Source organism: Felis catus, chromosome C2 (genome assembly GCF_018350175.1).
Source record: "Felis catus isolate Fca126 chromosome C2, F.catus_Fca126_mat1.0, whole genome shotgun sequence".
Lineage (NCBI taxonomy): Eukaryota > Metazoa > Chordata > Mammalia > Carnivora > Felidae > Felis > Felis catus.
In genome coordinates this window covers 13592676-13606945 of record NC_058376.1, presented here as the reverse complement: position 1 = coordinate 13606945, position 14270 = coordinate 13592676, and the positions used below count along the sequence as shown (strand labels likewise).

The following is a 14270-nucleotide window of genomic DNA, read 5'->3' as shown; positions in this document are numbered from 1 at the left end:
CTCCCAATCGCCCCCTCAGTCCTCTCCTGCTCATTCACGCTGTCACAGCCGCAACGGCCTCCTCCTGTTCCTCTCACACGCCAGTGTTCCTCTCACACAACGGGACACAGCTGCAACTCGGGGCTTCCGCACTTCTCTTGCCTCGGCCTGGAACCTTCTCTCCCAGAAAGGCACCTGGCGTCCTCCCTCACCTCTTTCCTGTCTTTGCTCAATCATCCTGTCTTTCATGGGAAGATCCTCCCTGATCATCCTATGAAAATTACAGCCCTATCCCCCAACCCCACCTCCAGGATGCTCTAGCACACTCCCTTGCTCTTGTCCGTCACCATCGGACATGCTCGTCCGTGACTTCAGACTTCACGCACACTAGAAGGTAAGCTCGGTGAGGGCAGGAGGTATGGCCTCAGCACCTAGAACTGAGAAAGGTATGTAGTAAAAAAGTAAAGTAGTAAAAAAAAAAAAAAAGTAAAAAAGTAGTAAAAAAGCACTTGGTGAATAAATTACTTCCCTTCTGTTTATCTTCCCTGGAGTATCTTAGATGATTCCTTTTTTGTCCCCTCCATTCCTCATTTTTAGCATCTTTCTCTCTCTCTCTCTCTCTCTCTCTCTCTCTCTCTCTCTCTCTCTCTCTCTTTTTTAATGTTTTATTGATTGGGGGGCCTGGGTGGCTCGGTTGGTTAAGTGTCCAAATTTGGCTCAGGTCATGATCTCACATTTCATGAGTTCGAGCCCCGCGTTGAGCCCGGTGTCGAGATGGCTGTTGTCAGCAGAGAGCCTTCTTCGGATGCTCTGTCTCCCCTCTCTCTCTGCCCCTCCCCTGCTTGCACTTCTCTCTCTCTCTCTCTCAAAAACAAATAAACATTTTAAAAATAAATAAATAAATAAAACATGTTTTATTTGTTTATTTTGAGAGAGAGACAGAGAGAGCCTGCTCACACACACGTGTGCAAGTGGGGCGGGGGGAAACGGGGGGGGGGGTGGGCTGAGAGAGAGGGAGAGAGAATCCCAAAGAGTTTCCTCGCTGTCAGCACAGAGCCCGACTTGGGGCTCCATCTCATGAACCGTGAGATCGTGACCTGAGCCGAAACCAAGAGCTGGACGCTTGACCAACTGAGCCACCCAGGCGCCCCACGCCTTTATTTTTTATCCTTCTTTCATCCTTATTTAATCATGCTTATAAATTCTTGTCTCTTCCTTTTTCACTCCACATCTTCCCTTCCCTCCTTTCTCTTATTATCTAGAAGTGTTTATTAAGTAGATTTATACATCTAAAAACAGAGGCCTTTTTAAGCTACTGTTTCTAACCACATCCCGGCTCCAATGTCAAATACATAAAGAATCTAAGAGTTTGCAATAAGATCTTTCCTTAAAAACTCACTGACCATCTTTGAAGGACAATATGGAATCGATTCATTATTCTGGTGAAGGAAAGAAAAAAATCAAGCCAGCATTCTGCCTCTTATATACAAACTATATACCCTGAGGCAATTTTTTTAAAAGATTGAAACAAAGTTCTTTATAAAACTTTCCAGCTAATAAAGGCAGAGGAAATGACAGAATGAGATTATCACCCTTCTGTAAACACCCTAAATGAAAACTGAGTCTAGGCATCCGCTATGGACCGCCAACAGCTGCCGAAACCAGGAGGGAAAAAGCTGATGGGGACCCTAATGAAGGATGATCAGATTAACAGCACCTGCCTATATTAACATTTCAGAAAGGATACAAAATATGTCACCTGATAAAGTTACATTGTCATGTATGCAATACTGTTGCCCAAAAATACAAATCTGAATCTAATAAAGCCTTTAGTTTATAGGACATTTTGAAGACAATAAAATGTTTAATGACAACACTGGGATCCTGGCAGCAAAGTCTATATATACTTGTATACCGTGAAGAACTCCACAGGACAAAAGATCCAGCTTCTTGACCAAATATATTGCAAGAGAAAACAAACAAGGACAGGAAGCCTACATATAAAAAGAGACTTAAGAGGCATTAGCAACCACATGCCATTTGTGGACTTTGTTTAAATCCTTTGATTACCCTGAGGGATTTATAACTAACTGTGAAAAGAACATTTATCAATCAGGGAAATCTGAATGTGAATATTAAGTGATACTGAGTGATTTTTTTTTTTGCATGTGATACAGTATGCTGATATTTAACAAAAAGAATGTTATCTTCTCAGACACATAGTGACATATTTATAAATAAATCTGATTTCCTTTTTAAATCTGCACCTTAAAATTCTCCTTCAGCAAAAGACTTTGGTTGTTTTAATCCTATGGAAGTCACTGCTTCTCAAAGATACCCATAAATGCGGTGATGCAGAAAAAATAGACAGTGGAAATCAACAAAACACCAGGCACAGATTTAGGGGCTATATGATAAACAAATAAATGAGAAACCAAATGGATTTATATACACTTGATGCACCTCGAAAGTCCTTCAAAGCATGTAGGCGAGTTAAACTGCTCACCATGTGCAGGTCAGGCTTCTGATAATGTTAATATCTGGAACACAGCCATCTGGAAATTAAAAAAAAAGAAAGAAAGAAATACTTCTGGGTGACAAACAGCTTTCAAAAAGCCCCATGCACTTTACTCCATAAAAGAAAAAGAAGCATGTCACTTATAAAACGGTATCTAAACAAGGCATCATCAAGAACCAATGGCAGAGGAAAACAGCAGAGCACTCAGAAGTAGAAACACAGTTGCTGAGCCACCCAGGAGTTTATAACAAAGACAGAGTCCCCAGGGACTCAACCCCCAGGGCCATCACCCTGGAGCAGCTTCCTATAGTAACAATATCCCAGAGTTGGCAACAATGTTCCAGCCAGGCTCGGAGTCCTGTTATAAAGAAAGCAAGAAGGTGGGGCGCCTGGGTGGCTCAGTCCGCTGAGTGACCAACTTCGGCTCAGGTCATGATCTCACAGTTTGTGAGTTCGAGCCCTGCTGACAGTTCAGAGACTGGAGCCTGCCTCAGATTCTGTGTCTCCCTCTCTCTCTACCCCTCCCCCACTTGTGCTGTCTCTCTCCATTTCAGAACTAAACATTAAAAAAAAAAGAGAGAGAGAAAGCAAGAAGGTCACTATAGACACTACTTGAGAATTATTTTCATTGGAGTGCCTGGGTGGCTCAGTTGATTAGGCGATCAACTGTTGATTTCAGCTCAGATCACAATCCCAGGATCGTGAGATCGAGCCCCACATTGGGCTCCACGCTGAGTGTGGAGCCTGCTTAAGATTCTTTCTCTCCCTCTCTCTCTCTGCCTCCCCCCTGCTTGTGCACTCTCTCTCTCTCTCGCTCTGAAATAAAAAAATAAATAAAACAAATTTATTTTCATTACAATGGTTAAAATTTTACGAAGCTCATTTATTCCCTTAATGAGGGAGTTAACAGATTCCCAGGAAAGGCGACACTGAGATCAATGAGGAAAACTGAAGGAAAGTTTCAAGCTTGAAATTGAGGCGAGGCATCTCAACACTGAGAACCAGCCCACGAGAGGGTAGTAGTCTCCTCATCATGGGACCCGCTGGGCTCTCAACACTGGGCGGGTTGGACTGGAAGTCCCTGAGGATCACAAACAATTCCAAGGTTTTATGGGGTGGCAATGTTAAAAAAAAAAAAAAAAGTATTCTGATGTTTGTTAAAAAACGGTAAGAAAGTCTTTATTCAGGGCTATTGCAATAGAGGAGAGAGATGAGGTGCAAATCCCAGTGCAGCAAAGACACCTGGGGACTTATAACAAATAAGCAGACTGAGGAGGTCACTACTCAAGCAGACACAGCAAGGGTGGGGGTCCTTACTAAACCAAGAGAAAACAGGATTCCTGCTGAAGGCAGCCCAGGGTGACCAGGCATTGCATACCAAGGTACTCATACACCAAGGGTGGGGGTTCTCTCTAAACTGACTTAGCAGGATTCTTGCTGACACCTAGAGATGCTGTCCAAGGTCACAACGCGGGAGCAGGAGCTGGAAGCAGATCCCAGACTTCCTAGATCCAAGCTTGGGGGTGTGACTTACACCTGCTAGTGACCTGACCCTGCCGAACGCTTTTTAACTTCTCAGTTGCTTCCCCGCATATAATCTCTCTGTTCTGCAAAATCCAGAAATGCCCATTTCATTACATCCAGTTATCACGTAAGAGAAAACTACCTTTGAACATAACGCCATGCGAGTGATTTATATATAATTCCCTGTGATAATGAGGCAGATTGATTCATCATCGTGAGTCGCAATGCAGCCTTTCAAAGTAGCCTTGTAATAACAGGCATACGAATAAAACAGGGAAAAAACAAAAACAAAACGTAAAAGCCTGGATTTAAAAGCATCTGGGTGAAACCCAGGAAGCTTCCAATCATGAACAGGATCACAAAACCCTCACAGCACAAGCCATGCAACTTCCCATGACGTCCAGTCCCCGAGGAGAGCACTTCAGGAGGACAAAGCTGTTCCTTTGCAGCCTCAAAAGTGCATCTATTGGACAGAAACATCTGAAGAGTGATGCGCTAAACATCCTGTTCATGTCCCATGGTTGTCCGCTGGGATCCGTGCCCTGGGAAGCTGACCTCCGTGACCTGCATCAACCAGGCTCCCCTGCCCTCGGGTCCCTTGGGAGCTAACCACAGAAGCCAGGAGCGGAAGAGGAGGGTAAAGAAGGAAGGAGCACTGGGCACCTGGGCGGCTCAGTCGGTTGAGGGTCCAACTTCGGCTCAGGTCACGATCTCACAGTTCGTGAGCACGAGCCCCACAACGGGCTCTCTGCCGTCACTACAGAGCCTGCTTCAGATCCTCTGTCCCCCCGCCGCTCCCACACTTGCACTCTCTCAAAAATAAGTTAAAAACATTAAAAATAAAAAAAAGAAGGAAGGAACAGGTACCCACACTCACCCCTCCCCCGCCTCCTCTCTACAGGGTTGCCTGAAAGTCTCTCCACCACAGGGCACAGCCTCTCTGAGGAACCCTCCCTGCCTGTCCTTAGTTCTAGGGGTTGGACGGTGTCATAGACTATGTCCCCCCAAATTCATATGTTGAAATCCAACCCCCCAGTGTGATGATATTAGGAGGTGGGGCCTTTGGGAGGTGATCAGGACATGAGGGGGGAGGGGAGAGCCCCCATGAACGGGATGAGTGCCCTTATAAAAGGGACCCCAAAGACCTCCCTCACCCCTCCGACCATGCGAGACCACAGGAAAAGTCTGCCACCTATGAACCTGGAAGTGGACCATCACCAGACCCAATCTGCAGCACCTTAATAACCTTGGACTTCCCAGGCTCCAGCAGTGCGAGAAAGAAATTTCTGCCACGTGAAAGTTTCCCAGTCTGTGGTATCGTTACAGCAGTCCGAACAGGTTAAAACAGAGGGGCTTCCTCAGGTAGTCCCCGCACCTCACGCACCCTTTCTGCTTCCCGACCTCATGACACGGCTTCACTCAACCCTCTTCTGTCACCTGAGTGTGCCGTATATTTTCCCGCCAGGCCTCTGACTAACTACAATGGAAAGGGAAAAGGGGCAGGAAATCAAAAATTTAATTTTCCATACTTGCCCTCAACTGGGGCGGGGGAGGAGGGAAGAATACCCAACTCTTGAAGTAGATTTCACGGTATGAATATGGAGGGTAGGATACGGCCAAGGAGCCTCTGGTTTTAAGAGTGCCAGTGAAAATCCAGAATTTACACACAGAATTGCCTATAAATGTGCACGCGCTATTTTTCTGAAAAGCAAAATCCGGGGAGGAAAAAGGTCGAAATTTCAACTGTATTCTCAAAAGTTGAAGACCCAAAACCGCAGAGCCAACGCTGTAAGAACAACACGGCACAGAAACGGCCTCCATCTGCCCAAGAGAAGAAAATGACCAGGCAGGCGATGGGTACCTGTGCCAGCTGCATGAGCAGAAACACAGCCACCTCCCCCTACCAAGGCCTGGGAACCATCGCACTCCCACCCGGCACCACCCACCCCTTGGAGGCAGCTGGGATGGTGTGTTCCCGCCAATCACTCACAGCTCCCTCCCAACAGCCAAGTGACATTTCAAAAGCTCATCAGCCCAGCAGGTGCTCAGATGCACAAGCAGTAGCAAAAACAGTTCCGGGCGGTGGAAAATCTCATTCTTTTTGTTCTGAAAAGCTCGGGACACGGAGGCAAGGGAGAGCAGGAGAGCGTGGGTGCAGCACAACAGGAGGGAAGAAGCAGCTGACTAGCAGAGCTGATGCCCCATCCCAGGGCCCCCCCCCCGGAGAGCCCCCACGTGGGGTCAGTCCTCACCTTATTCTAACCCCCCCTGCCCCCCCGCTGTGTGACCTGAGGATACAAGAATAGTGCCTGGCCCTCCCCAGGCCACTACTCCCCCCTTTGCCACATGGCGATCACCATTGAGTGGGAACCTCAGTGGGTCATTGTGGGGGTCAGGGAGATGATGTGCATCCGAGACTGAGGACATGCCTTCCCAGGTATGTTTTACAAGTCATATCAAAGCTCTCCTTCATTTCCTTCCCCACTGGGATGGTCTTGGCAACCAAACAAACAGAAGCCTACAGAAGACTGGTAAAATCAACCTCCATTCCACTCCACAGCGGATGCCCCAAAAATGTGACAAGCCACGTGGGCAAGGGCACCTGACCGGGACCACACAGCCTCTAACCCACACGGAGCCCTGTGACTGTGTCCATCCCCTCTGCCACCACCCCTTTCCCAACTGTACCTGGGGTCTTAGCTCAGAGGCAGGAGCTGCTGCGATTCAGAGCCCGGCTCGGGAGCCCGATGACCTCAGCTGACTCTTGGCCTTGCCGTGTCCTGACTGGGTGGCCTCGGGCAAGATAAACTACCCTTCTGACTTAGTTCCTCCATTTACGACCCAGGTATAATCATGATCATACTAGCTACCTTTCTGTGAGGATTAACAACAATTCATGCCAAGTTCTTAAAATAGAGCCTGGCATACAGTAATAACTCGATAAATGCCGGCTGTGGTATTGCCCCGCACATTTAAGCTAGTTTCCAAGGCCCATCTAATAAGGAGGCATCTGTGCTCCAAAGAGTAGCCAAACACTGGCTCCACCAGTCCACGAGCCAAGCACCATATGTCCTTGATTCTCAGATGTGTTTTGTATGTTAATGTTCCTAAAATTACGCTACACGTGCACATTTCACCCTGTCGATTTTCCCATCTGTAAAATGAAAATTGCAGCATCTACCTAATGGGATTGGTGGAAAATTACTGGTTAATACGTGCAAAACACTTGGAAAAGGTCTTGGCATCAGAAACTGTTCTCTGCAGGTTATGATCACCATCGTTATATTAACCGACCTGACCTGCTGCAGGGCTTTCCACTCCCAATGTGAACATTCTTCCACATTCCACCTCGAAACAGGGACCGCTTGACACTTGGTACCCAAGGATGCTGTGGCTCAGGGCTGCCGAGTGAGTAGCTACAGCCCCAGTAAAAACAGCACAGGGCTTCGGCCAGAGGCTGGGTTTTTACCATCGCACCGGGTTCCTAGAACTAATTCCTTACAGAAATTGTTAAATTGCATCACATTGGTTCCTGGGGTTTATTTCAGGCTTTTGCCCATAGAATAACTTGGGAGGTCATGATGTTGGTTTCTTGGTGGCCTCTAGAGACCAGCTGGCCTCCCATCAGTCAAAGAGAGACCCGGGGAGGATGGGACTTTAGCAGAGGCACTAAAAGGCAACTCAGAATGGAGAAAAGGCAGCAGAAAGGGCAACCCAGAACAGCCGAAGGTCAATGAATGAGCCCAGAATGAAGGCAACTGGTACATACATCAATGGTCTCTACTGTCCGAAGCAAGTTCTATCAAACTACACTGTTTTCCCTTCCTCTTTCATCTTACTGCTTTCTCCCTACATGGGAGGCTTGGACAATGCTGAACAGACAAGGTACAAGGTGACTCCTGTGAGCATGGGTGCTGGGTCAGATTACATGGATTCAAATCCTGGTATCCCCAGCTATTAGCCAAGTGACCTTGAGCCAATGCCCCAACCACACTTTGCTTCTGTTTCCTCCTCTGTAAAAGGAGGGTAGCAGTAGCTAATAGGCGAGTAGGGATTAAGGGAATCTCTTGGAAAACAGTCAACAACCTGGCTGCCATCACACTCTGGTACCTGCACCCCAGAAGCCCCGCAGGGGAAAACCCGGGTTAGTGACACTGCTCGGAGGAGGCATCTCTTCCAGCTTCCAGCAGCCAGTGAAATGGGAAGACGTCTGGAAACAGAGATTCCAACCACAGGCGCTCCACATATAAGCCGTTGCTAACGCCCTCTGAGCCTCGGCTTCCTCACCAGAAAAATGGGGTTCCGCTACCACACGGGGTTGTTGTGAGAAATGAGAAGGCGTGACGTAGGCATTAAATAAACGTTACTTCTTGTCATCTGTCCTCCTTCCCCAGAGTGAAGAGAAGGCAGCAAAAGCAAAACCTGACCTCTTGCCACTCTCAGGGAAGTTTGTCACCGGCCCACATCAAAGCTCCTGTGCCCCGAGACCCCGCAGCCCGCCATGGCCACTGAGGTCTTCCTGCCGACAAAGCAAGCCAGCGGCCCCCTTCCCGGGGGAAGGTGAATGGGGTCTGTCTTCCAGCCCCGACACGTCAGCCACTTCCCACCAAAGGCCCAGAGACACGAGTCACGGGCAGTAAAACCCTGGAGGAAGTCCTCTCACAAAAACCAACAGCAAGCAAAAGTTATGAAGAACCCTTGACAAGTGCTTCAGGAGCTGGAGCCTGAATCATTAGCGAGAAGGACGCGGAGAGGTCGTTTTTCTGGAAACGTCTGAGGGATAAAGAGAGTAGATAAATGTCAAAAACAATGCCTAAAACGGCTGCATTCTGCTTGCTTACACAGCTTTTTCCTTCTTCAGACAAATGATAAAACATCCACGCTTCTGAATATAAATCATCTTCAATTAAGACGTTTCTATTGGGAAGCAATTTGGGCAGGACAAACGAAGTCTCTGCCACTGTTCTCCGACTTGGCACTTTCAAGGTTGGCAGGGCGATTTATTTTTGTTGATTAAACAAAATACAAATGGAGAGGGCCTAAAAATTGATTAGCCAATTAAAGTCAATGATTCTCAACAAAGAAATGTGCATTATTAGCTTTGCCAGAGTTATAAAAATGCCTCCTGGCTTTACTGCTGCTTTCGGGATTTACACCATCGATATTTGTGCTGACAGAAAGATTAAGTAAGGACTGAATTAGGCAAAATTTGTCTTCTCTTCTGCTGGAACGGAAGGAAGAGAAACGATTAAGGGCTGGGGCCGTTTCAGGGAGAACGTTTGCACAGCATTCGTAATTCTTGAAAGAATGATCCGGGCTGAGTGGGCCGCAGTCACTGATTTTGTGTGTACTTGTTCTTTGGCAAATTACAGATTCACTAATAGGGGCCAAATCTGTTGAGATGACAACAATCATAAATATCCAAATTCTTCGCCTTCTCTTTTCACTTTCCAAGGGGATGAGCGTCCAGATAGGCAGCCAAACACATGATGGGTGTCAGATGCCTTCCGCAAAACGGACCGATGTTCAGGGGGACATCAGCTGCCCATTTCAGTCCAGAGCAAAGTGTTTCTGGATTGCAACCATAAGGTCCAGACCGCAACTGCAATAAATTCACGTACGATAGCCACACACCCGGGCCCGCGGAATGCTGGGATTTTTCTGGTGGTCAGAGCATAAATGTTGCCGGCTGCTATGCATTTTTAAACTTGATTGTACATAATTGTTAATCACTGACCCATTCTCCAACCCTCCTGGGCTGGAGCATGTTGCTAGGCAACCAATTTTGTTCTGGATACTTTCTGAAAGCTAGTGAGGCAACAAGCAAGTGTCAACTAAGTGAACACTAACCAGGAGAGACAGATTCAAAAAAAAAAAAAAAAAAAAGGATGCCCAGTTTCCTTAAAGCACGGTCATCCCGTGCCTCTCCTAATGTAGACACGTATTTTCCATGTCTTACAACTCAGCAAAGAGGCTCTCTTAGGTGGAACTGGATGAAACTGCCCTTTTAGCAGCTCGGTTTGACAATTCATATAATTCAACCTAACAACTTAAAAGAGGTCCCACAGACTGCGAAACTGGCATAAGCACAACTGTGCTTCGTATCAATAACATATCGTTCATGTGGTCCATGGGTTTCTGAAAATTCTTCTTATAAGACACAGCTGGGAGAGACAACCTGTGTGGTCACACAAATGCCTGAGTAGGAAGTCACATTTTTCCCCCAGTTCAGACTACTACAAAGTGATCGATTTCATGTAAATAACCACACCTTCCTGCCTTTTCAAATGTTCGGCGCCACGGGCGATGAGACTAGATTTACTTCTCCCAATTTGAGAATGGAGATGCTAAAGGACATTCTAAAGATGAGGAAGGAACTGCCAGGTACACGAGAGAAGTTCATCTAAGGGGAAAGAGGAGGGGAGGCAGGGGCGTTGGTATCACGGAACATGATGCTATTCCGGGGAAGCCAGTGAAATCTAATGACTCTTCGCTTCCAAGGCAGCTGAGAGCACCACAGTCAAGGAACGGTGGAAGAAAATAATGGCCCTATGTCAGCTCACAGAATGAATCCAGGAGGTTTTTAGAATCTCTGTTGGAAGCCCTGAATAATGACCAGCTCGGGCAATGCATTCGAGTAGATGATTAACCTCATTAGGAAAGAATTGGTAAAAATTATTAGGTGAAGGGAGCATACACAGGGAATCCTAGGTTTAAATTCTGGCCTTATTGAACAGGTCTGAATACCTGTGCAATTGCAACTCTCTAGCAATCAAAATTAATTGTGTCTAAAATTATTAGGCTACAACTTATAAACTAAGGCACCTGTAAAGTTTATATTGGGCAAATGGCAAAGCGTGGTAAGAAGGCAACAGGAAGTTTATCGCCGTTGCCCAGATGAGCCTGATTAAAATATAAGCAGGCCGTTTTGTCCGGATTTGCTTTAGATGACATGCTCATAATTAAAAAGAAAAATGAATTAAGCAATACGGAAACATATAAACTTAAAAGTGAGAGATTTCTCTCCAGCTCATTTCCACCTTCCACCACCCTCCAGAGGTAACCACCAATTTGTTTCTCTTTTACAAAAGTGGCATCGTAATGCATACCTCAGCAACTTGCCCTTTTCACTCAACATTACAACACAGAAGCTAGTTTTCAACACAGTCCTCTGGAGCACTCAATTCATCAGCCACTCTGTCCCTGATTTCTTTTTTTTTTTTTTTTTAATTTTTTTTTTCAACTTTTATTTGTTTTTGGGACAGAGAGAGAGAGAGAGAGAGAGAGCGAGCATGAACGGGGGAGGGGCAGAGAGAGAGGGAGACACAGAATCAGAAGCAGGCTCCAGGCTCTGAGCCATCAGCCCAGAGCCTGACGCAGGGCTCGAACTCACAGACCGCGAGATCGTGACCTGGCTGAAGTCGGACGCTTAACCGACTGCGCCACACAGGCGCCCCTGTCCCTGATTTCAAAATAAAGCTTCTCAGAGAGTAAGAGTGACCCTTCCTCTCTCAGAGTTAACAATTTAAAATGTTTTATTTATTTATTTATTGGTGGGGGGCGGTGCATGTGTGAGCTGGGTAGGACAGAGGGAAAGGGAGAGAATCTTAGGCAGACTCCACACTCAGCATGGAGCCCGACACAGGGCTCAATCTCATGACCCTGATCATGACCTGAGCTGAAATCAAGAGTCGAACACTCAACCAACTGAGCCACCCAAGTGTCTCAGAGTTAACAACAATTTAAATTTTAACGTTTATTCATTTTTTCATAGAGAGAGACAGAGCGTGAGGGGGGTGGGGGCAGAGAGAGAGGGAGACAGATTCTGAAGCAGGCTCCAGGCTCTGAGCTGTCAGCACAGAGCCCGACGCGGAGCTCGTACTCATGGAGCGTGAGATCGTGACCTGAGCTGAAGTCGGGCAATTAACCGACTGAGCCACCCAGGCACCCCAGTTTAAAGACCACCAAAAGTAGGGTCAGTTATTCACCTCCCTGGAAGTTCCCACCAGAAGCCCAACAAGGAGGAAAGACATTTTCAACCCCATAGATACAGTTACAGAAATTCAGCGTGACACAAATGGAGCCCCTGAGCAGCAACTGGTTAAAACCATAAATGGGTGAGTGAGTTGGGAGTCCCAAAGGAGAGAGATCCAGATCACAAAAGAGAGAGAGAGAGAGAGAGAGAGAGAGAGAGAGAGAGAGACACGCCAATGAAATCCAGAAACATCAAAGACTGAAAACCAACTGCTAAATTAAATTCCGAAGCCCGGTGCTACAAACTAGGAGAAGAATGTAATTTCAACAGGGACATTTTGAACCCCCTGTGAAGGAGACGGTGAGCCTGCTGGGAAGCAGCAGTTATAGACACAAGAACAACAGGAACACTTGGATGAGCGTTAGGACTGTCGCAGAAAAGCAGGGATGACAGAACAGCAGTGCATACAACATGGGTTCCACACTGCTCCAACTCAGAAACTACAAAGCTATATTCAAGATTGTGCTTTCTTCACTTAAGAGAAGCAGCTGCAGACTTCAATTCTGAAGACCATCGTCCTAATCTAAGTTCTACAAATAGATTTTAATAAAGTCACTTCCTTGGGGCTCAGTTGGTTAAGCATCTGACACTTAATTTCAGCTCAGGTTATGATCTTATGATTTGTGAAATTGAGTCCCACATTGGACTCTGCGATGACAGCACAGAGCTTCTCTCTCTCAAAATAAACCCTTCTAAAAAAAAAAAAAAGTCACTTCCTCTCTTTAGGTATCAGTTTTCTTGTCTATAATATGAGAAGACTTGACTAAAAAAAACTCTAAAGTCCATAAAGTAATATATTTCTAAGATTCTGTTTAGTTAAAATGATGTTTATAGATGGATGGATAGATGATGGATGGATAGATGGACAGACAGATGGGTAGATGATGAATGATGAATGAATGACTAGATGAATGGATAGAAGGATGAAGGATGGGTAGTTGCATGGGTGGAAGGATGAAGGATGGATGGATGGATGATAAATGGATGATGGATGGATGAATGGACAGACAGATGGGTGGATAATGAATGATGGATAGATGGATGATGGATGGGTGGATGGATGGGTGGATGGATGAAGAATGGATAGTTGGATGGACAGATGGATGGATGGATGATAAATAGATGATGGATGGATGGGAGGTAATGGTCGAATGAATGGGATTATACCATTTGTTGTGAATGGTTGTGATCAATTGTTGTAGCTTTAGAAATTTGGGGGAACATTCAACATCATGTCGGTAGCTTGGAATCAGCCATGGAAGGAGTATTTACACCACGGAAATTGGCAAACATTACAAATCAGGCCTTTGTATTCACCCCGCAGGGTCAGCTTACCAAAACATCACTGAAGAAAGAGAAGGAGGAAGGAAAAGAAGGGGAGAAATGAAAGGAAGGGACAGTATCTGTACGCACACAGTCTCCAAGTGGGCTGGCTTCCCACATCTCCATCTTGATATGCTTACTATTCTCTCTGCCTGTAACACCATTATTCAGATTTGACTGAATAACCCAGACTTCTTGCCTCAAACTCAGCTCAAGCCTCACCTGTTTTAGGAAAGCCATCTCTGGTGTCTGCCCTCAGTCTGTGTGACATATAGCCCCCCCTCCCCAATGTGCTCCTGAATGCTGTAATTACCTCCCTCTGCCTTCTCAGGTAGTACCTACAATATAGTGTCGTCCACTTAACCAGCCCCACTAAATTGTCACCCAATTCAGGGCAGCAACCATACATTTTAGCTCTGGGTGTTTAATGCCTCGCACGAAGCCAGGCACATAATCACTATCCAATAAATATATTTTAAATTAAAGCAATGGTTTTAACTACAAGGCAGCACAAAAGAATTTACTGATAAAAGGTTTAGGCTCAAGAGCTGCACTACTCTCTCCTAGACATAAGTGGGTAGTTGGGAGATTTTTCGAGGGCTTCAGCTTTTCAAGACCACTTTCCCTTAGATTGCGGCTTTCCATTAAGTCCGTTAACCTACATTTATCACAAAACAGTGCGGTGTGTCACTGACCCACTTTTTTTCATCTCTTTGCTGCTCAATGACATCCACCTGTCACTGTGAATTGCATTTTTAAATAAGGAATTAAATATATTTGTCCTGGATTTACCCAAGCGAGCTCTGACAGCGCTGGGATGCACCCTCAGGTTCATTGCCTAATCTACTAAAGTGGCTTTGAGAAAACTGCTTATGCTTTCTCATCCTTAGC

General features: G+C 46.1%; 1 protein-coding gene across 9 annotated transcripts in view; it reads right to left on the bottom strand.

Moving 5' to 3' along the window:
• Window positions 1-14270, bottom strand: part of TIAM1 (TIAM Rac1 associated GEF 1) — a 399670-nt gene that overhangs the window by 314028 nt on the left and 71372 nt on the right. For 8 of the 9 annotated variants that reach the window (XM_045036687.1, XM_045036692.1, XM_045036693.1 and 5 more), the window contains one exon: window positions 2486-2534. The gene's annotated coding sequence lies outside the window, so the exon portion shown is untranslated. Of the gene's footprint in view, window positions 1-2431; window positions 2541-14270 lie in introns of those variants that run through there. The other variant, XM_019839450.3, reaches the window with a different exon arrangement.